Below are 24,616 nucleotides of genomic sequence, written 5' to 3'. Positions count from 1 at the left end.
TTTACATCCACATATATGTAAAGATATGACTCAATAGGTTGTTCGGCAGTAATCAAGGCTCGAACGCATTTTGGTAAGGAAGCACTGCGACTAATACATTTCAGCATTTCTCATTGTCATATTATGTACTGAGTAGAATCACGGTGTTTAACATACACATAGCTGCCGTAATACGCACCTGAAGAATTTCACTGAAAAGAGCGGTAAGGATTATGCCACTTTCACCCGTCTACTAACGACCATCTGTTACACTCCTTAAAGGATTGAACATTATGTCAGTCACTGATGCTCGCAGTCATAAAACTACAACTCTAATTTCAGAATAAGCGAAATGTATCCTTACGGCCATACACACTAAACAAAAATAACCAGAAACGGGAGTAAACTGCTTGTCCTCTAGCGGACAACCTTTTTAGGGTTTTTTTTTACACGTACCAGTCGCGGTAAAAATTTACTCTCACGGTAACCGAGTTTTTGAACGTAGCAACGGTAGTAATTTTTTACCGCCGCTGAGGTTTTCAGCGAGTATAGTAAGAGTAATTTTTTACTGCCTTTACAATGTTTTCCCGGTGATTTCTGAGAGTTATTTCTCGGTCGACAGTTTCTTGTGGCTGATGTAGTAGTATTTATTTACTCCCCTAACTCAGTTTTCGCGGCTATTTCTGATGGTTAAAAAAAAAAAAGGAGCGCGATTGCACCATGATCCATCGAAATTCGAATTTAATCAACGTAGAAAACACAGTATCCATGACATATATAGAGATAAACACATACACAAACACATATGCATACACACGCACACGCACACACACACAACCAATGCAGAATAAAACACCACTTCAACCGACTGCTCCACTGTACAACCGTACGCCGGCCACCCGGTATATATAGGCACCGCATCTTGACCCGCCATGTAGTGCAGGTAGGGGACTTATGTTTTGCTTGCTTGAACAATAAAGATTCACAGCGCACGCGTAAACTTTTAACTTTGGTGGCAAGTAGCCATGAGACACACCGACCTTTTTAGTATAAACCAGCCTTATCTCACCTTTTTGATTATCCAATTATTCGCTGGCACTCCGTGTTGGCCGCACTACCGTTAGCAGTGCTGATGCACAAACCCGCAAAATATACCTAAGCACACACAAACCACGGCCATTCAACAATTTTTTCATTGCGCAGCGCTACACAAACACAGTAGCAGCACATATCCAGGAACGCCGGCGAAGTAGAGCGGCGCCGTGCCTGTACCAGGTTCTAACGACGGCCTCGCTAGGCCTTTTCGAGGAGCAGGGCTATGCGATAAACGACAGCTGGCGATCTCCTCTGCAATTTTCGTCGTCGTTATTTTAGAGACAAATTAAAAATAGGTGTCCGCTATTCGAGGAGTCTTACGGAGCGATGCACTTACAACGAACGAGACCGCTCGCAGGCCCGGTTTTCACCGTGCTCGTACTCGCAGTGCACCGTCGGCCGCACGTTGGTTCCGTCTGCCTCGATCGGGGCTCGCCTTCGCGCTAGATGTTTCACAGCGGCGGCCGCATGGAGTGAAATACACAGTTTGGACTATACACAGTTGTACACAGGACTGTACACAATCTATGCGACGCTTGTTTCACCTGCTCCGGCGAGGCACTCACACCGGCCGCTGGCCGGCTCGGTGCCGACGACGTAGTGAAGCCTTTTTCTTATAGTTGTAGCCGGTCACTCTCCAGGAAGCAACCACGGACGATCACACCAGCCTATTTTGTTGGCGCTGGGAGTGTTCTTCGTAGCTCTTCGCGATTCGGCACGGAAGCGAGGTATCCACGGCGTCCAGGCTCGGAGCCTTGCGCTCGTAAGCGCACTGTCGCTCGATGATAGAAGAAGCACCTCAGATCCAGCAGCCGCTTGCCATCACCGCCACCAGACATATACAGCGCAAGCTTCTTACACTCGTCCACGGCCGCCTGGATCGGGGCGCGCGGCGGTGTGCCGCGCGCCGATGATCCAGGCGGCCGTGACTCGTCCCACAGGCGCTGAGCCGTGCCCCCATCTGGGAGGCAGAAAGCGTCTTTTTCGAAGAACCACTCAACAACAACTCACCTGTCTCCAGGGCCGATATCTACAGTACGGCTTTCCAGCAGGCTTTTTTCTTCGAGCAAGTCCTTTCCTTCACAGGCTGCTTTTCCCGCTCGTTGTGTTTCTGCAGCTGAAGTGCCTGAGGCGCGACAATGCCCAGCTTTGAAAAAAAAAAACTCGAAGGGGCACTCGTCGTCGGACAAAAGCCGCCGAAGCGGGGCGAGCGGGAGGACCTTGAGGTCACATGGTAATAAACTCTCAAACGGGGGTTAAAAATCACGTGACAGAATACTCCTCACGTAGTAAAATTGGATTATGACATCCTTTTACTACGTCCCTCAGAGGTGGTGGTAAAACTATGTCATGTGCCACTTTTACTCCAACGTGAGGTAGTAATTTTAGAAGCGAGGGAGTTTTCAGAGGTAATGAGCCGCAAAAACCCCAATCTCGGCTAACTTTTGCTTACAGTGTATAAGCTCGTAAGAGAACGCGGACATACGAAGCTCGTGATCGAACGTTAGCACTTCTTGTACTTCCTACTCCAGTGGGACCGGCGCAGCAAACACAAAATTTGGCCAGAGTAACTGGGGCGTTGGTAGAGCGCGCCCAACCACCTCACACACACCCTGCAGCTCTGCAATCACGACAAAGACGCGTTGGCCAACCTCTTTCATTTCTCAAGAAGAAGAAGAAGAAAATATTTAAAGCAAAACAACGGACCACAACATCGACAGCACAGGCTTTGCCGCGTAGGCGGACCCATCGGTGGCGTTCAGATGCCAGAGAGAGCCGTGCACGTATAGTTGCTACGAAAGTGCCGTCTCTCCTGGACGTGCCACACTGATTCGTGGGCGGAAGGAATGGGGCAGTCGCGATTCAGACGCTATGTCATTAGCAGCCGTCACTGGCATGCGCACCACCCGCCCGCGATGCGGCGACTTCCGGGCGCGTGGTGCTGCATCCACACAGAGCAGCTGCCGTCCCTTATACAAGGAAGGCCGCGAGGACCGTTTGCCACGACGCCCATCGCGTTCTTTACGGCAGCAGTGTAGGCGCTAGGGCCCACGCATACCTGTCGCATTTCGGCATCTGCATGGACTATAGAGGAAATCACCCGAATAATTAGGTCTCTGTATCTGAAAGTGTAGCTTCCTATCCCGACACTTATTCCTGACGTTCGGCTCTGCAAAGATTAAAAGTCGCAAGGACATGCATGTATCCCAGGCTGAATCTTACCGTGTTGTACGTACAGTACTCACAGATTGAAACGAGACATCAAAATTTTCAGTATTCCGAATCGTAAGCGCAATTTCTCGAGATAACTACGTCATATCGCTATAAATCTGACCTCTAAAGATAATGTTGGCTCTGACCTAAGCGTTCCAGTCGAAATTACGCCGATATGACACGAACTGCAGAGAGTGAAAACGAAAGTATGTGGATTACTTAGCCCTAAATTGTCGCAATTCAATCCGTTCGTACTGTACATACATCCCGATCACAATAACATCTGAAGTGGTACATACAAACACAAAACATGACCGCTCAACACCCACACTGTGACCATGTACATGCATGACCACGTTTCTTGAAATTCGAAAGCGCTGCACACTGCGCCCAAGCGGGGCTATATCCCAAAATCCCACAGGGCCACAGCGAAAGACGCAAGAGAACGCGTTCACATCTACGTTTGACAATGAACGCGGGCATTCAAAGGCGATGCCCGCAACTGTAATCGTTGCCGAAGGAACTAGCAAGGCGCTCCTCGGGACCATCGCAAAAAGCTAACCCAGCCGTCCACACGGGAATGAGTGGACGGCAGCGCGAGCGTTCCGCCCAACGTGTTGATTTTTTTTTCTTTTTTTTTTTCCCCTGCAAGGCACGCGCCTTGCGCTCGATAGCCGAGGCCGAGGTGGTCGGACCAGCCGAACGTCCCCCGCACAATGGCTGCGCGCGCGCGCACGATAAATGATTCTGGTGCCGGGCGCCGAAAGCACGCGCGCCAATGAGCGCTCCGCCCAGGTGGGCACCTCGAAAGACGGCGAACAGTGTCGCCATCGTTGTCGAGTATGACCACGCTGCGGCTACCATCAATTGCCTCGGGAAACACAAAAGGTTCGAGAATGTTGAAAAACCAAGAAATAAGCGATACACCGCTGCGGTCACGCCAGTTTTTTTTTTTTTTTTTTTTCTTTCAAGGACGTATGTACCTGCTCCGTGATCGAGAGCTCTGTGAGCGTAGCGCAGTCGAAATCATGAGGGCCTTCCCCGTGAATCAGGAAAAAAGAAAACGAGAACCCGCGCGCACGGTTCGAAAATCTGAGTTTACGAATCACAATAAATCATTGTGCAGGAAAGATAAAAACAAAGGCAAACAAGTTAGCGAATGTGACCGGCAAAAACAATGAGCAATGGATTACGCAAAGGGGTGCCAAGCATAGAATAAGGACTAAAATCCAAGTAGTACAAAACGAAGATAAATCTGGCGAAAAGAGTGGCTGCGGCAATTTTCCCAACATATAATCTCAAGCTTATATACTGTATAAACAAGGCAGAAGTTTAGGAGAAGATAGAGGCATGAAGAGATGAAAAATCCTTGAGCGTTTCGGCAAGTGATCTCGTCTTCATGGCAGCTGCTGCTTTGAAGAGGACAAAACCACTTGTCGAAACGTTCGCTCCAGCGACTACCCCTGTTCAAGGATTTTTCATCTCTTGAAGCGCATATCAGATACATATGTACAGTGCTCACGGATTTGAAACGGGTCATCACAACTTTTAGTATAATGACTACTGGTATACGCGCGAGTGTTCAGAGATAACCGCGTCATGTCGCTACGAATCTGGCCGCTAAAAGTGATGTTGGCTCTGATGCAATTGCCTGAGTCGAAGTTATAAGCCGATATGACACGAACCGGAGATGGTGGAAAGAAAAGAATGGACATTACTTAGCCCTAAATCGTGTTTAAATCTTTCAACACGGTACAGACATACAAGAGCATACATTTTTGTTAGCAATAGGAAACGTTAGTAGACAGATGTAGAGAGAGTTTGAAATTTAACCAGACAGACTTTATCGAAATTCGAGTTTCAGCAGCGTCATCACCTCTGATCTATAAACGTACATCGTTATATGGTACCAGGGCATTCGAATAGTCGAACCAAAAGTGCGATTTCTCATTCACGACCGCGGAAAGTCTAAGCTAGTGCGGCAGGCTGTTAGCGATATATATATATCTATATATATATATATATATATATATATATATATATATAGTCACGTAGACACTCCAAATCGCGGTGTATTCGTGTACCACTGCGTATGCTGTCCACGATAAAACGGAACAGCGTGTGCAGCAGGCAGGCAGCACGGCTGTGGCACGTGTACCGGCCAAGAGAAAAGCCGCACTAACCTATAGTAGCGTCATACGCACTCTCAAACGCGTTCGCGCAGCGGCGAGAAGCCAAGGAGCCACAACGGGAGCACGCGTTCCTTCGCCAGAAGAGTGCGACCTCGACGGTGTCAAGACCAGTTTCCACTTCTGCGTACGCAGCGCGAAAGTCGCTATCCCGAATCAAGCCGCATTTTAACACTTGGCGCTTCGCCCAGCCCTCGGGGACGACAGAGACGACGAGGAAACGATCGAGAGCAGCGCGCAGCTGGACAACTCGACCCCCGTGCATTAGTCAAGCACGCGCGAGAAAGGGAGCGCGCACTTAAATTAGAAAGATGCATGCTACATCACTGATGTGGCCAAACCCAAACGCCGAGCACGGCAGAAGTGCACCGAACCGGGAGTGACCACCCGTGGAATCGTTGGACAGCTCATAAGGGAGTGGTCCACTCGCTATATAGTTGCCACGCGCGCTGGAGGAAACGCGAGACGCGACCCGGCGAAGATGACTCCATGCGACGGTTCGCGACAGCAGGAGTCGCCATCGCGTGTATTCCTGCTACTTGCAAGAGAACGATGCTTACGCACAATAACGCATTTTCCGCGCGGTACACAGGCAGTCGCAAAGACGAGGAAGAAATACATACGAGTGCGCAAGGCCGCGAATGACAATCTACCAGCAGCGCGATGAGAATGACGACGCCTAAATACATAACTTAGAACAAGTTAATGATCGAAGCAGCTCAGGAGAAGGCTTCCCATTCTTCAATCATACCTATATACAGCGGCGTTAACGGACGTGGCTTCCACGGATTGCTGCTATAGCTGAAACGCCCTGAATGACTAGCTGAATCGCACGTTTTCGTCATTTTACGAACTGCAGTCACACACTCTAAGCCGCAAAGGTGCGAAATGGGAGTAAGTGCTGCATTTCGTCCCCGCAACCGGTAGTTCGTCCCCGCAGGGATTAACTGCAAGACGAGGGTGCCGTGTGCAAAGTGAGGGAGGAACTGTTAGACCACAGGGAGCAACGTTTACTCCCATGAAACTTTCCGGCGCAGTGGCGACCTCGAACGAATGGTCAGCATGCGCGTATTCAAAGAGTCCGCTAAAGAAATGAACTGTTAACAGTTTATTTAAGTGTAAAAGGTCTTGTCAACTACGGCAACTGCGGCAGAAGTCAAGTAATATCGTTCATATGGCATAATAATAAATGTGAAAAAGCTTTCACACACACAAAAAAAAAAATGTGCTCGCGCCCAAGCTGTATCAATGCGCTGCGTGGTGTTCTCGTCGTATGCACGGCAAGCTAGGACTCGGCGGTTTTGCGGTGTGTTGTGGATGTGTTCTCGTTTCGTGGTTGCGATTGCTGTCACTTGTGGTGCACTGAATCATCTTCGCGTTGTGGTAAAGGTGATCTGCTACTGGAATGAAGTGCTACCCTATCGAAATGCTACGCGCCGACTGGGACATCGCCTGAGAGGTGAGTGTAAACAAGGCTGCCATCACTCCGCGTGATTTTACCTGTGTGCAGTTGATATGTAACGATCACCGCTTGTTAAACATTCACGTTCTGCGCGAACAAAACACGCATGATTGATGAGCTCGCGCGATACAGCGTCGCGAGTGCGCCCCGCCTGCTATAGAATTACAAGCATGATGGTTGGGCCATCGAAACATGGTAACCTCGGTGAAGGCTCAACATGAGCTGTAGCAAGTACAGCTGTTCAAAAATAGCTTTGTTTTCAGTGCTGCCCAAATAAGCGTTGTCTATCAGAAATATTCGCGACTTTTTAAAAGAACATTCACGTAAACTCCGCACGATATCTTCTATAGCAATGTAAACAAGTCATTTGGGAAGATTGGCTGTTAAAATAGTATGTCTAGCTAAAGGCTTAGCACCGCTAACACGGGCAGTCGGCGACGGCATCGGCGATTTCGCTCGTTTGTAGGGATGCTAGGAATAATTTATTTTTATATCTCTCAAATAAAGAGCAAGCTTCGTTGATAAATAAGTGGGCCCACTAGCGTGTCGCTGTGAAAGCGTGAAACGTTAAACTCCCCCCCCCCCCCCCCCCGAGGACGGGTTTTTCGAACTTCATAACACATTCTGAACTGTTCCATTGCACTATATGGCAGGTTTTGTGAAAGAGCAGTTTTCGTCTAATTTTTACGCATGCAGCATTTCTAACAGACGCCTTGTGACGTAACTGCAAGTGCACGAACAGTTCTGCCGGAAATATTAATGCTTCTGCAATTACTTTTTCAGGAAATCGATGAATGAGAGCGTTGCGCCTCCTGAGAAACGTCTTCAACATCTTGCTGCTATGAACACGCTCTCAGCAGCTGTCGATTGTGCTGTTGCACTTCCTGACGTCGGCTGGACAGCATCCATTCGGATAAAACATTGCACTTTTCATTGTCTCTTCTATAATGCAGAGAAGCCATCCTATCTTCTGCATTCAACAAAGTTGCTCAATTTATGTGTACACACGATGCTGCAGAATTGACACGAGTCGTTGAATAAACTTGGTTGTTTCTTTAGACGTTTTCGTTTTTTTGTCATTAAACAGACATTTTCACTGAACGATATAACCAACCGTGTTCTGTACAGTGAGAAGCGAGCAAACTTGGCACGTCGACGGGAGCGTACATGAGACTGTTTATATATACATACATTCATCAAGCGCCCAAATTCGCTCGAAACACGCGCGCAGAAAAACCAATCCAACGCATTTTACAATTTCATGAACGTGATCACCGAATAGTTGCTTGCGAAACACTGAAGGCTGAAGTATAATAATATAAGGAATCTTGCTACTTTGACTAACATGGCAGAACGCGCAGCTTCCAGACGGTGCCTGTACATATATAGCCCCGGTAACATTCACTCTGCTGCGTACTGGCATGTGGTATAGTGGTTAGCGTACGCGACTGCTGATTCAATGGTCACGAGTTCGAATCCTGTGTGTTTGTTGTGAATTTTCTGTAGTTTACTTCTGAATTTATTTCTGTATATTAATTGTGTATGTCGTCAAATGCGTCTATCAACCTCCAAATTCTCGGTAATTCAACCAGAAACTGTAATAAATTGAGTTTTTTTATTCAGAAGGAGCAACTGTTAGTCCCATCAGGGGTAACAGTTCGTCCCTACGCAGCTACCATGCAATAAATCAGTTACTCCCTAAAGGGGTAACTTTTACACCCCGACATTTCGTCCCTCAAAACAACTGAGGACTAACAGTTCGTCCCCTGGCAGTTACTCCCTAAAGGACGAATCGTTCATCCTTTGGGGAGTAATGGTTGTGGCAGTGCAGTTACCCCCCAAAAGGACGAACCACAGACCCTTTTTCGTCCTTTGCGGCTTAGAGTGCACTGTCATATATAAACAATCCCGCCCTGATTAGGCTACGGCGTTGATATTGATACATGGTTCGCACAATTGTCAATCGTGAACGTTCAAACTTATTTCAAGAAAAAAAAATAATCGGCATTCATAATGCTGTACAAGACCGCGGGAATGTATCGGTATACCACGTACTGCCTTTAATGAATGACACAGGCAATCAATGATAGTAAAGCCACCGTGCTCTATTACACACCCTTGCCATTTTGAGTTGGAACTTTGCGAAATGAATATGAAAGGAGTTATAGTATCGCAACGCAATGTGACACTTCCGGGAAGAATTCCCGCGCGAAACCAAACTAGTCTGACAGACCGCGCTGTGCGTGCGCGCAGACAAGGCCGCACATATGATGCTCGGAGCACTCAGTAAACTGTCGCAGTGGCGGCGCATAGCCAGCCTTGGTAACGTGACCGGCGATGGCTATTCAGCCCTTTCAATAGATTGAATCGGAATTGTAGCAAAACGCGACACCGTGGCCTCGCCGTGCACAAGCGCGAACCTTTAATCACAGTGAGGCCTTTCGGAAAGCGATGCTGCTCGAGCACGTGAGGCCGCCGCCGCAGGCAGCCCGCGCTCATTTCTGGTGCGTGTCGCAAACAAAAGCGGCCAACTTCTCCTCAATCATCTGAAGGCCCTCAGGTGCGCATTTTCGAATATCGGCGCCCGCCCGTCGTTATATTAAAGCCAACGTCCAGCTGACTTCTGCGCAATCGGCCAAGACACACATGCTTTTCAATTCTGATGGCCGAGCAAAAAGGTGGGCTTTGTTTCGATGATGTTATATTCCTTTGCAACAACATGATCCAAAAGAACAGCAGTTTGTATGACAGAGGCGGGACGAAGAGACACTTCGCTTTTTTTTTCGGTATCATTTTACTTTCGTTTATTTTGCTGTTATCACTCACACTGTCTCCCTTTTGTTCTGGAGCGAATTCATTGCGCGGAGGTCCGCACAATTAAACCTCAAGTAACTAAAGCGAGAAGGTAAGATCCAAATGGAAAGTGATATGCTGATACACCTCACATCATTATGCATGGGTGTGCGAAGACCAGTATTTGAGACCGAATCCAAAACGACTCGAATAGTGTCACAAGCGAATCGAACACGATATATGTCTATTGTGGATGTTATCACATTGTAATTTTTAAGGTTCATATTTGAACGTGTAAGGTATATAGACAACAAAGTATCACAAAAAATACATATACGGATTTTTAAGCCAATACTCTGCACGAAACCTAATACTCAAATGGGAGCATATTAGATTCATTATGGGTAAGTTTCGAATATTCGCCAAACCAAAGCATCATGTCTAATGGACACGCATTTCTGGACACGCGGACCATGGCGCTCCTGCAGCTTTAAGAAATTCAAGCTCCGCTGCCCATACACCTGAATTAATATTATGCGAGTTTCCATCGTCGAGCGACAAACCCGCCTCCCGCTGCTAATGTTTACGCTTCTGTTTTTCCTCAGACCTAATCACGAAGCCCGCTCTTGAGTAATCTGATTTCTGCGTGCCAGAGTGTAGGCATCTCACGTCCCTGCTTAAACAACCTGCAGTCTGACCAAAGAACGAGAGGAGTGGGATGCACGTATCTGGCAAGCAGAAAACACACACACCTACTGAAAAAAAAAGAGAAAAAAAAAGGCGCCGACTAAAATACAAGAAACTGCTTCGTTCCTCCGTGTTTGTACTGAAACTGTCGAGGCCACACGATAACAATTCTGAAACGAAAATGCCGTCAGCCACTGCGCTTCTCGCCGAGTGCGTGAACGTGCCAGATTGAGGAACACGATCTCAGAGGTGCGCGACCTGGCGTCTTGTCTGCCACGGCTGAGATGCCATTCGTCTCTCCTCTGTCCTTGGACCGCAGCAGTAACATACATGAGCCAGTCGCCGCTCTGTAACTGCTCACGCGGTCCAAGAAAGAAAAAATCGTTGACTTGGAAAAGTGTTTAACTGTTCTTATATGGCTTCACAAAGGCATTCACAATATGGCGAATGTCGCCTGCTTCCTTGACATTCAAGGTTAGGCTGAACTTGACACACTGTTGCCTTTAGCGAAACATTCTTAGCGTAGTTGTAAATACTGTAGCTGAAGTAAGCTGCAGTTAAAAAGCAGAGCTGAAAATAACCTTGCGCGCTAAGCATGCAAGATGAAAGCCGATGCAGAGCTCCATCTAACTGTACACCTTCAACGCAGCCATTACAACGGGGCACCAAGGTCAAGTAACTATTCACTTAAGAGCTCATGGCATCGCCGTCTGTTTTCGCTATTACATCAGGAATAGAAAAGCGTAATAACGGCGATCCAGCAATGGGTTTGTTATTGACAACGCGAGGAGATATACACTCGGCTTCGCGAGTCATTTCGCCCGGACGAGAGAATTGCAGCATTTATCCTCGTACGCTTTCCCAAAATAGACGCAACAGGGTCGCGCGTCTTCCCAAGGCGACAATTTCCCTGCAACGATACAGGCACGCCAAATCATAAGGGGCGGCTGCCGGCCGATGAAGCAGCGTCGTCCGCACGATCGGGCCACACAAACGTGACGCTCGAGGATGGCTATACAGCCGAGAACATTGCCATTTACCTACGGCACGTTCGCTCGCAGTCCCTGCTTCAGTGCGTGTCTCCGTCGCACGCCGCCAAATATAACCGGGGGGGTCGTGGCGTTCAAAAATCATCCGAGAGGCTGAACAAGCAAATCAATAGAACCATTAGCGTCGAGGGCGATCGAACAACACGCAACGGGCGGGCCCCCGTCGTGCATGCAACGGTGAAAACGACTCGGCCGAAAAGCACTTCCGCCGGCGCACACGGCGCGCGCCGAAGGCCTCCCTCGGACGACGATATGATCGAAGGGCGCGCGCCACCTCGGGCACTGTCCGTCGTGCCCGCGGTGCGCGCGCTTCGGCTTCTCCGCGAAATGCGGCCGTTGGTAGCCGGCCGTAATAACAACCTCCGCCGGGCAAGTCGAGGCTGCGTATGCGGTGCGATGCCGCACGGAAAACATTTGTGTTTTGGGGCAGACGCGGTCTGCAAGGGCCGGCCGGAACCAGCGCTGTAGACAAGCGCGGGCGGTGATTACTACGCGCGTGCAGGGGCATCGACATACTGCCATCGATCTGCCCCCCGGATCACACGGTGCTATCGTCTACCGCCGAAGATCGTGACTTGGGACTGCTTGCGATGAGAGCTGTAACATATTCGGCCCCGCGGCTTCGCTTCGACTCGGCACTGTTGCGTCGTCGAAAAATAACAGAGATGTAACTGATACCTCCAATTTACTCCTGAATGCCTTAGCACTCGGAATTTCTTATAACGTGATAGCCACGAAGCTTTCATTATGGGGAAGTGCATGTTCTACAGCAACTAACTTCCCTATCCGAATAACACATTTCTTAAAGCGTCCTCGTGCATGTGCATATCTGCACACACGCGCACGCGCGTTGAGACGGTATTGTTACTGCAGTCCGCCTATTCCTCGCTCATGCACTAATAATAATGCTAATAATATCTGGGGTTTAACGTCCCAAAACCACTCATGCACTAAATGCCTCAATAGCGCAAAGAACTTGCAAAGTACAACAAGCTTAAGAAATAACGGTCTTTGTACGTATTATTTTACATGAGTGAAAAGTTTTACTCAGCTCGCTTATGTAGAATCAGACGACAAGTAATGCGGTCTTCGCAGCCACTGCATATCTCCCACATGTACATACACCTATTGTTTACACCTATAGTTGTTGAGAAAGTTCGTCAAAAGGAAAAAAAAAAAATCACAGCATATCCACGGAGTGAATGATGATGAGTGGGCGAAGCTGCGGTGGTTCATCGGTAAACCGTGAATCTTCCGTGAATTCTGCCCAGTACATCATCACCGACGTGAGATCGGGCGCGTTTGTACTAAAGGTTCGATGAGAGTTATGACGACTTGCAGCTCACTTTAATTTTACATGTACGCTGTGAATTTTCATTGTTTAGAAAACCATTGCTTTAGAAAACATCTGGCGTCTTTCGTTAAGCAGCTGGCGTCTTTTCGTTTTGCTTTAGAAACATCTGGCGTTCTTTCGTTTTGCTTTTAGAAAATACCTGGCGTCTTTCGTTGGTTTATTTCATCAATCAACGGCGTTTTGAACAAAATTTTTATTGTTTAATTACGCACAGGAGAAATCTCACCGGGCACTACCTTTGTCAGTATCGGAGCACTGCCGCTCCGTGTGTGTCAGTGTCGGAGCACCGCCGCTCCGTGTGTGTGTACCTCCTTTCGTTTTCGAGCCCTGCGTGGGGCAGTGTTTGTTTCCTGTGCGACGCGCCACCGAAACTCGAGACGTTCATTATTTCCCTGACACCTTGGAGGTAAACAATGGCTTCTAATGGGAATGAGAGACAGAAGAAGTCGGCTTTTAGCTAACACTTGCACCTCTACTTCTACTAACGTTCCCTACTGGAACATGCCAATGGCTGCTAATGGGGAATGAGAGACAGGAGAATTCGGCTTTTAGTTAACGCGCACGCTGCGAATTTTTTATTGTTCAACAACGCACAGGAAAAATCTCCCACCGGCACCACCTTGGAGGTCAAGATCTGGTACCAGCGTTACGACTGGTTACGCACTACGACTACGAGGGACGAACGGGTGCCGCTTTAAGGAGCTTCGCCCCTAAAAGTGCGCTCCACCGCACAACTGCCCTGCTTCCAGTGAAGCGCCGCGTTGCCACGGCGTTATTATTTCTAGGCGGTCACTTTTATCAAATAACGTTTTTATTTATATCGCTCTTAAACCGAAGCTATCAAATACACTTCCGCGAAATTTTACGTCTGAGATGTAAAATAAAGAAGATATGTCCCCTGTCCGCTCGTTGAGATGAACTTTGTGTCCGCCATATATAACCCCTACACGGGCTCGATGCCAGGTTTTCCGAAGAGACTGCTTCCTTCTGACGCAGTTGGAATCGCCGCGCACGCGCTGATTGGAATTGAGTCACCGCCGGCGGTTAGTCAGCCTCGAACACTAAGGCGGGAACGGGAATATAGTAGAAAGTAACAAAGCGTCTACATATAGGGCACAACTTCCGCGCCAGTCATCATTACAAACCTGTACAGGTAGCCGCAGCCGGGCTCTAAAGTGCCCGTTTACCCTCTTGCCACGCATCGATCCATAGCAGGGGCATGCATGCAGCTCGGCCAAACTACTACGCAACATCGTCGACGGGTAACGCAGCCGAGGCCGCGGCAGGCCTTCGTTACCCGAGCCTCGTCGGCGGGGCATATCAAACCGCGCACTATAGGGCCTCACCGAGCAGCGTGTGGCGGCCAAAGCGTTGCGTAACTAAGCGCCCTTCCGAATGCAAATGCGGCCGTCCCAAAGAAGAGCCCCGCTGCGCGTCAGAGACCGGCCAGCGGCCACTCCTGTGCTAAGGCCGCCAGAGTAAACAGCCAGTGAAAGGGACAGCGCGTGCTTCCTTGGCTCGGCCTCTCGCAGAAAAGACGATGGCGGCGCGGAGGCAGCGTTTCCAAACGAAGAGCCTCGCTTACGAATGCCGGGCCAGCGCTGGAAACGCGCAGGCGACGACGGTTCAGTTCGTCGACGCAAGCAGCACAGGGCTGGAGCACACACGCGCGGATGACTGAGCAGCACGACCTCGAGGCGGAGGTCGCGCTTCGAAAAGACGGCAGCCAGGCACACGAGGCTTGTTCTATGTCTGAGACGCATACGCATTTACCGACAACGTCCAGCGTAAACCAAGGCCGCATTCCGCGTCGACCAACGACAATGCGTGGCGTATATACAAACGTCCGGCGATGGCAAGTTGTTTGCCACTGCGTATTCGCATTCTGACGGCTCCATCGAGTACTCACCGCAGTTCCCTTTCCTCTATTCGCGTAGAACCTGCGAAGCGATGCAAAATACTATAGGGCTTGAATCTGCCGACGTTTTTCACTCTTGCATCATACTTCGTCGATTCGGATGTGGACTTAGGTGATTGGTGAAGCTTCTCTCAATCATGGGCCCGCCTTATGACAAGAGCTATTATCCTGGCCTGAAAGCCTTCACGAGTGTTTAGACCAATCTGTAGCAACACGCAGGCTGCTTTTATATTACTAGAGACACTTCAAAGCCAGTGTGCGCAGCTCCCAGATCGTACAGACGCACCTTGATTGTTGCTCTTTGCAAAATAAGGGAGGGAGGGACACTCAAGGGAGACGGATGCATTGTTGGTAGGCCAACTGCTTGTTCCTCTTGTTCTGCCGCAAGATCTTATCTCCGCGGACTCGTACACGAAACAGTTACATCAGAGTAGCAAGAATGAGCGAAAGTGCCGTGCACGCAAAAGTGGCATGGCCACACACCATTCGCCCGGAACTAAAACGTCTCGTCAGATCGGCCCCGCGCAGCACGAACGACATCGCGCTACACGGTGCGAGGCACATCTGTCAGGTATCATATGCTTGTGGGACATCGCAAACTCCATGCGAAGCCGCGCGCTCGGACGTCGAACACAGCGCGGGACGCCTTGCGCGACGGCACGCGTTTGCGAGACAACCATGCCGCGTGACGGCGCTTCCTGTTGAGCAAGTCTCGAAAACAGTGGGAGACCTGCGTCTCACGTTTCCTCGTCGTCTTCATTGCGCACACGTTCTGTGTACGTCTGTAAGCTAGCAGAAAGCTAATAAGAAGATCCTGTCAGCCCTACACAAGCGCTGCATGTATACGGACCTTGAAGGGAAGCGCGAATACATTATGAGAGAACGAAAAGTGCTTCGACGGCGACACAGACTAACACATGTGACTAAGCCAATGCATGAAGTTTGGCGCGCATAAGAGATACGCCTTCCTGGCCCAAATCTACGATAGGCTGCTGACACTCAAGACCTAGGCCCCGTGTCATAACCACATCATCACATTGTTTACAATGCCTCTCGCTGCTTCGCGCAGCATCTAGGCTGATTGTCCGGCGATTATATAGTACAACACGCACGTGATGTTTTGCGTGCCAAGAGCTATTACACAAGCGAGAGTGAATAAGAAAATGACAGTGCTGACAATAAAATAAAGCTAATGTGTAGGTGGAGAAGCGCTGCAGAGATTCCTATTTGAAACGCCACTGCTGGCGTAACAGGCGACGTGGCCTGCAGAGGATCCTTTACTTTGACGACGCCACAGTCGCCACCAGTAAGGCAGGACTGGCTACACCGTGTCACATCGTGTCCTCCGCGCGAGAGAGGCGCGAAAAGGTCACGCGCTGAACCGCGTCACCCATTTTCATTTCTACGCGAATAAGAGTACATGGGAGCGGGAGGCTAAGTCACAACCACGAGCAAAGTTCGAGAGGACAGAGATGAGAAATGCAGCAACGCAAAAATGTATGCGCGGCGCGAAGATGCAGGCGTCAGCAGTCCTCAAGTCTATGTTGATCTCTTCACGGTTCACATTTCTTTTGCATTTAGCATGCAGTTATGTGGCACACTTCGTCGCGCGGATGCAACCGCGTGCGCAGGAGGGCCTCCGCTCGGCGGCGGCCATTCGCCGCTGCCCCCATTCACGCCCAGCGAAGGACAGGCTGCGCAGACACGACCGCTGGCTCGCCAGCTGCTTGCGGCAAAGAATGCAGATTGTTAAAGAGCGCGCCCTCCGTTGGGAAGCCCGGCACAGGAACACCGAGTGTGTGCACAAGCCGCGCAGTGCCGAGCCCATTTCGTCGACACCCCCGATGAGAAAAAGGTTGAGCGAAAGACGAAGATGGGACAAACGGCTGCTTTTCTTCGGCGTTGGCACACTTTACCATCCTATAATGCAAGGTCGTTCGTGTCACGCCGAAACTGATGCGTTCAGGTGACTTGCGATGAACACTGGGAGTGTTCGCTCGAAATAAACTCGGCTCGTGTCTGCAAATGAAAAGTCCAGACTAATTCAGTCCGTGGCGTGTGTGCGTGCCTTTGAAGAATGAAAGGTAATCATTCCACAGATACATAGCTAAGTGCCAAGTAAGCGCCCCGGGCCTCTCTCTAGTTTTTCTTTCGAACTTTCTCGAACCGAATCAGCGTCTCTTAACGTGAGTCAGAAAATAAGAAATGCAGCCCGACCTATTTCCCATTGTCCGGTATGCATTCCATCAATAAGGTTAGTCTATCCTATACTTGTTATTCCGATGCAGTTACGATGGAGTTTGAGGAAATCAGCGGCACTTTACTGCCATTGCTGGCGTTCTAATTAAATTTAACATGGCCTACATTTGGTCGGTGTGTCAGCAATCGCTCCATGCGGCGCGTCCAGAAAAAAGCAAAGGCTACTGCAGTCTTTTCGTACTAACCAGAATACGAAGGGACGATCTTCTGATGTGACTGCAATACACGCTTGAAGTTTTTTTTTTTGTTTTTCTTCGTTGCGCGTGCTTCGCCAACGACAATGACCATTTACGAAGCTACCACGGTCGGAGTTCGACGATGAACAAAAGCAAAACTTTGAGTTACGGCTTCGTCGGTGGCCTCAAAATACCGGACGCTTACGAAAATTGACGAATGTCTGAAACGACCTCAAGGCTACATCTTGAAAGGACGTCTTTTTATAGAAACACGAGACACAAATCACAATTGCACAGCAAAGGGTCGTCACAGCCTATAAGAGAAACTGCAAACAGCGACAACTGCATCGTCAGCAGTCGTGTATTATATATGCGTGCCACAGCAGGTGAAAAAAAAAACACTATTATTATTCCCGCATGTTATCAAACTTTCATCAACCAGATCGCCATGCGATGACACTTTCCCATTTCCTCTTCTCTTTTTTTTTAAGAAGAGGCACGCGGGAGGCGGCTGCCGTTGTGGCTGTCCATCAATTTACTTGACATCCTGCTACAGCCGCAGATGCGTCATTTGCGAGATATAGGGAAAGAAAACTATATATAATACTATATACAGGTCCTGCCTCAGACCGACGTCGACAATAGACGCGGTGCCTCCTGTCCGCAATCGGCAATTTCGCGCACGGTCCGCGGGAGGCGGCTACCCCTCGTCACACCATCATAACCCCGCTGTCACGAACCGTGCGCTGGCTGGCCCCTCCGATCGTGCCCGGGAAACTATGCACACTACGCCAAATCTGCGGGGGGACCGTGGGCGGCGGTGAGTAGCGGTTGCACGGTCGCCTTCCCTCGTATTTGTTTCCTTCTTGGTGCTTGGCGCAGCAATACACGGCCGGGTCAGAAAGCAGTCATTTTTAGTTATCAACGGGAACACTGTTCTCGGATGACAACAATCAAGAGGCTATATAGGCGGGCGAAAAATTCGTTGTTATCGAATACACGCGGAACGAGAACGCCCTCTATAGGCCACCACAATCACCCGCGAAGAATGGGCCGAGGTCAAAGCTGCGCCATGTGTATGTCCCCCAGGGCACGCGAGCAGAGACCCTTCGGCTCCCGCCTCAAAACCGCGGTTTCAGAAGGTTCACGAACAGTGTCTTCGTGAGTCCCTTGGACGTTTCGAACGAGAACTCCCTCGGCCCTGCTTCACCAAAATGTCATCTGAACTGTCGTAATTACGCGTAAGCCTCCAGCAAAGTCACTACTGGAACTGCAGCGTATGTCTTTCCTTACCCCCCCCCCCCCCCCCCAACATTACATTACAGAGAGGAGGTGCGTTCAGGTCGTATAATCAAGCTTTGAATTGACTATATGGTAACATAACGCAATTCTAGATGCACAATGCCTTGCACAATTCTTAATACAACGCTGATCCAACGCGTTTATAGCTGTGGTTACGAAATTCCCGCTTATTTACTACAGCTCCAACGCAAAATAGGGCTCGAACTGCTGCAACTATACACACGGCACACTGCTGCGGTTGGTTATGTTGGTTGCAGTGCACCATCGGCGCAAAAAGCCTGACCCGACATGTCACTAACGACGCCAACAACAAGAAACCCAACGAAGTCAAACGCGGCGTGGCCATTATATTTCACGTTCGCCTGCCTTTCGTATGCTAACGGTATGAATACGGCGCAAAATGAAGACAATGGCCGTGATAACAGAAAAAAATCGCAATAAATGAAGTTCACTAACGTGCGGATAAATCCACAAAATGTGGAGCAAATATTTAACGAAAGTAGACACAGGCGTGAACAACATCAACAGCATCATCGCCATCATGAAAACAGGCGCAAAAACTAACCAAACAGAGGACAACGAAGCGAAAATAGGCCCAATATACTACAGAAAACTCGCCCTAAAGTGCCCCTAAACCACTAGAGTTCAAAGAGGAGAGAGTGTTTTTTTTTTCTCGCTTTCATTACCACGCTATGTCCTCCTCGCCACTTTTTTCTTAATAAAACACATGGACAATATCAGCACTAAGCGTGGAGCCTATGAGGATTTCGCGCTTTTCGGCTTCACGCTCATCTCCACTTGCGCAGTCGAAAACGCACAAAACGAAGTGAAATCAGTTGATCGCGCACGATAGTCATGCGAGACAAGGCAGAGCGGGCGTGCGACTGCATGGCAAAGCAGGGTAGGAGACAATTCACAACTGATATTCCTCGTATGGGACCAATCGAGAGCTTATTTCCTCATGACGTCACGTGAACAGCCTGCTGGCGTCACGAATTGCGCTGAAAAGACGGGACACGCCAGGAGAGAATAGCACACTCACTCTTTGTATTCTCGGATGATATTTAAGGGCCATTTAAAGGGCGTCCAAAGCAATTTGGGTGCTGAAATCACCACGAGCGAAATCAAACCGATTAACACGTAAAAAAAAAAAAAAAAAACTGGGAATAGATGGGGCATATACTGAGAGGCGCACACCGGCGGAGTCCTACGTTGTTTTCAAATAATCAAGAAAAGGGGGTCACAGACCACTCGCAGACTGGAGAGGAGTCTGTCGGAAGCGATCCGGAAGAGGCCCGCGGCGCGAGAGGCAGCCAGCCGCCTTTCGGGCGCGCCTAGGCGGACGGGCACAATAGACGGCGCGGCGCTGAAAACCGACAGCCACCACCAAGCCACTGGACGCGTCATCAGGCCGCCTCACTGCAACAGCGCGCTGATGGTAATAGACTGGCACTGTTTCCGACAGGCCTGGGACACAGAAACGCGAGCCAGCAGCAGCCCTTATCCGAGAAGGCATCTTCGTACAGGCCTGCGCCAAAGTGTTCGCGTCCGCAACGTTAGAACCGAAAAAGGAGCGCAGATGGTGTGGGAATGCGAGTGACAACGCTGCACGAAGCGTACAACGCCAAGGAAGTGCGTCAGTACCAAAACGCGCAAAGGGAAAGCGCTGAAGGCGCTATGGATACCCACGGAGGACTACTGGACTATTTCACGAAGACAAAAGCTTCGCACATGTCAGTACGGCAGCCGAATAAGAGAATCCCATGGATGCACGTACAGTCATTAAGCAAATACGTCCTGTACGTCCTTAACTACGGGCGACGTCATCATTCACTTAAAGACAAAGGCAAGGAAACTAATAGTACTAGAACAATATAAAATTAGAGTACGTGATGCCCCTTTGGCGTATTTCTAGCATCCAAACAAAGCTGAGCAATATATAGGGTCTGGAACGCTGAAAAGACGTCCACTTAACCGCACGCCCCTGCCTGTCAAACCGGATAGTAGTCAGAAGTCATTCAGAGCGTTTCGCCTCTAAGGCAATTCAGTATGAATTGTAATACGAACTAATGACTTCCTGGACAGACCTATGCCGGTAGCTTCGGCTTCAGAGGCTTTCCGGGGACCACAATTTTGTGTATTATGTTTCGCATCTAATATTAAATGAGAACAGCCAAAGTTGATAAAAAAGGAGAACACAGAATATGTCGTTAAAGAAGCGAAAAACGAAGTGACGAACACATTAACCCGCAGCATATATATATATAAACAAAAGGAACTACCGGCTTTAGTTATGAGCATGTACAAGTAGCAAGAAAGCGGCGACATATGAAGATATCATACACACTGCGAAAATAACGAGCTCCGACCTACGTCGCGGACACGCGCACGAATAAACGCGCGCACGGGTTTCGGGCTCGCATGCCGCCAGCCAGAAACGCAATCAGCCTCTCAGTCAAGCTCAGCTCTGACGCCGTCATCACGAGACATGGATAAACTGCCTCTCGCCGTCGGCGCCCTGTGACGGTTGCCTCGACCGCTATGCCGTGCGCCTCTCATCGGCGGGGCCTTCGCCGCCTCGTCACCGACGTGTACCGTGCCTCTAGCTGCATCGTAGTCCCGTCCCTCGAACTCCTGTGACCATCTCCATCTGTCCTGTCTTCTGTCATTCAGACCGAAAGCAAGTGAAGCGGAGCGCGCACCTCGCCGTTCCGCCTGTCGGGTGATCGTTTCCTGACGCCAGGGTATATACCACCGTCAAACACGCAGCGGCAGAGCAGGTGCGCCCGCAGCTACGAGCGAGTGTGCGGGGTGGCCGCGGCGCCTCAACGCACGAGGTGCGGAACTGTACCGGCGGCGCCCACCGCCCTTGTCGCAGAAACGCGGCACCGCCAGATGCGCATTTTCCTGAGGCGCCGTCCAAGGGCGCGACCGACACGAAGGAACAAGGGTGGCTTCGCCAGGTCATGCCTGCGTGACGCGCCATTTCGCGTCTGCGAGATTTTCAAGACGGAAGACGCACGACCCGGGACGCCCAAGCATGTCCCCGATGATTCATTCACGCCCGGCGGAAATGTCTTGAGCAGTCGTCAGGCCGCAGCTGGCGCATCGCAACCCAATTAACACGGAACCCCGTATCAATATGGGCTGCGATACCGATGCAACAGGGTGGGCCACGTATGAGTTCATAACTACATGCACTTACATATACGACACATGCGACACGACTGAGGTTATAGGCGCCTTTACCTTTCTAATTCTGGAGCTGTGTGGCATTGAAGCGAGCAAAAGATGCACGCAAGTGACATCACCGCGCAAGCCCTTCACAATAACGTGCGCGCGCTACTTACTAACACGAAGCCTATAATTGAGCGGATGGCCATGATGCGAAAGAGATGGACGAAGACAGGGAGGGAGAGAAAACATTTAAGTAGATGGCAACACAGGCCAAGTAATTACGTGTTTCCCGACTACGCTTGTAACCAAAGTGAAATCAAATTACAAATGACGCACGTACGGATGACACAATGAGACGTGTTTCCTAACAAGGGAAAAGAGCAGATATATCAGAATTTCCGCTTGCCATATAGTTTGCCAGTCGGTGATTGCTCGTCGACTGGTTGCACTGAACGTGACATTGTAGACCCTTTACTATAATGCCGAGGAAAGGCATACTGTGTAAAAACTTTATAAAAGAGCGTCGACTGCAGCCATATATATATATATATATATATATATATATATATATATATATATATATATATATATATATATATATATATATATATATATATTGTGAAGAAGAAGACGCGTCGCCGGTCAGCAGTATCGCCAACGCTCGCCTCGCGCTGCTTGTCGCTGGCATCTTTCTGGACGGTGCTCTGCCCCGACTCGCTGTGTTTGTTCAGAGCGTCACCACAGGAACGCACCGCCAATAAACCTCTTCTCAATTGGTGGAGGGTGCTGAGGGTCCCCGTCAACTGAACCTGGAGCTGCGAAGCAGAACACTTCCGCCCGTCATGACAACCAACGTCGACCAACCGGCCCCGTCCGCCCAGTCCGGCAGCGGCACCGGAGTTCCTCGGCTGAGGGACCCCAAGGTTTTCAGCGGTGCCGGTGAGACCGACGTAGAAGACTGGTTCACAAACTACGAACTGGTGAGCGCGCACAACAAGTGGGATGACGCCGACAAGTTGACCCACGTCGTGTTTTATCTCACTGACGTTGCCGAAATGTGGTATCACAACCACAAAGGCGACATCCCGACATGGTCAGTATTCAAGACGTCTTTCGCTGAAGTGTTTGGCCGACCCGCCGTCCGTAAATTCCGCGCCGAACAACGCTTGCGCACACGAGCACAGAAGCCGTCCGAAACGTTCACAAGTTACATTGAAGACATCATCGATCTTTGTAACCGTGTCAACCCCACCATGCCTGAGTCGGACAAGATTCAGCACATCCTCAAAGGGATCGACGATGGCGCATTTCAGATGCTCCTGGCCAGGAATCCTCGCACAGTTTCGGAAGTCGTCACTTTATGCCAAAGTTATGACGAGTTGAGGAAGCAGCGCGCCCTGACTCGGCCATTTTCATCGCACGCCGACTCGCTCTCGAGTCTTGGTACTGTTCCCGAGCACTCGCCGACGCTTCAGGAGATCAAGGACTTCGTGCGCGAAGAAGTTGCTCGTCAACTTTCCTTGGTCCCCTTCACACAGGAGCCGCCCTCTCGTCTGCCGCCACCGCTCCGCACTGTTATTGCCGAAGAGGTCGCTCAAGCCGTTCCCGTCGCTCACCATCAGCAGTCCGTGGCCGCGCCTCTTACATATGCGCCGGTTATGCAGCCCGTAGCCTCACCTATTACGTATGCCCAGGTGGTGCGTAGGCCTCCCCAGCAGCCTTACCCACCTATGCAGCAATATGCCCACCGATCTGCACCTCTTCCTACATCTTGGGCCGAGCCGCGAGTCAGCACTTCTTGGAGGACTCCTGACAATCGCCCCATTTGCTACGCCTGCGGTACTCCAGGGCACGTTGCTCGATATTGTCGCCGTCGCTTTCAAACATACAGCGACGCTACCCGGCCGTTCCAATACGGCGCTCATCCCATGCGCCCATCTCCTACCAGACCCTCACCATCGGATGCTTACACTGACCACCCTGACTTTCCGTCGCGCCGCTCACCATCTCCTCGACGGCGATCGCTCTCCCCAATGCGTCGCCGACCCGGACCCTCGAACCAGGAAAACTAAACGCCGCAGTTCAAGAGGCAAGAACTGCGCCATCTTCGAACTGCCCAAGTCCTCGTACTTCCCCTGCTAACGTAGTCGCCGTATCTGTCGATGGTTTTCCTTCATTTGCCCTTGTAGACACCGGCGCAGCCGTTTCTGTTATAGCCGCCAAGCTCTGCCGTTCACTACGCAAAGTGACCACGCCGCTCTCTGGACTGTCGCTACGCACGGCCAGCGCACAGCACATCACACCTCTCGCATCCTGTACTGCCCGCGTATTCATACAAGGCACTATGTACGTCGTGGAGTTTATTGTTCTTTCTGCCTGCTCGCACGACGTCATCCTCGGGTGGGATTTTCTATCACGTCACAATGCCGTCATCGACTGCGCACGCGCTGAAGTTGAATTTTCGCCGCTGTGTGCAGAGCCATTCCACGACGCTCTTGTTCAGCTGCCTAAACTCGTCGTGCGCGAGGACACCGACATTCCGCCTGCCTCTCTTGCCGTTGTCCCTGTCTTTTGCGGTGGCCTCAACGATGCTACGGTCTTGTTCACACCTTCCGACACCTTCATGAGTCGCAGAGCCGTCCCACTGCCTTTTGCTGCTCTTGACATCGCTGCCGGCCACAGCAATATTTTTGTCTACAATTCCCTCTCCGCACCGGTTACGTTGCTTGTCGGCGAATGTCTCGGTCGCGTGGAAGAGCTTGACCCTTCGTTCTTTCTGAACGTGCCAGACGAATCGTGTCATACTGACTCGAGCGACCTTCTTGCCCTTTCAACACAGGAGGGCTCGTCGAGTGAAATATTCACGAGTTCAATCGCTGATACCCTGACTGCCGAAGAACGCGCCGCGCTTCTTCGACTTCTCCAACACTTCACGACTTCGTTCGATGTTTCTCAGCCGCAG

The 24,616-nt window shown here is 50.2% G+C and overlaps 2 protein-coding genes across 3 annotated transcripts in view; one reads left to right on the top strand and one right to left on the bottom strand.

Annotated features, from left to right (window-relative positions):
* The window catches only part of LOC119378933 (rab3 GTPase-activating protein catalytic subunit), a 246,529-nt gene that overhangs the window by 58,916 nt on the left and 162,997 nt on the right, over window positions 1-24,616 (bottom strand). The window lies entirely within an intron of this gene.
* Window positions 1-24,616, top strand: part of LOC119378934 (uncharacterized) — a 62,334-nt gene that overhangs the window by 13,355 nt on the left and 24,363 nt on the right. The gene's annotated exons all lie outside the window — the stretch shown is intronic.

The sequence above is a fragment of the Rhipicephalus sanguineus genome, chromosome 1 (assembly GCF_013339695.2).
Source record: "Rhipicephalus sanguineus isolate Rsan-2018 chromosome 1, BIME_Rsan_1.4, whole genome shotgun sequence".
NCBI classification, from domain to species: Eukaryota; Metazoa; Arthropoda; class Arachnida; order Ixodida; family Ixodidae; genus Rhipicephalus; species Rhipicephalus sanguineus.
Note: the sequence above shows the minus strand (reverse complement) of the source record. Positions and strands in the feature narration are given on the sequence as shown.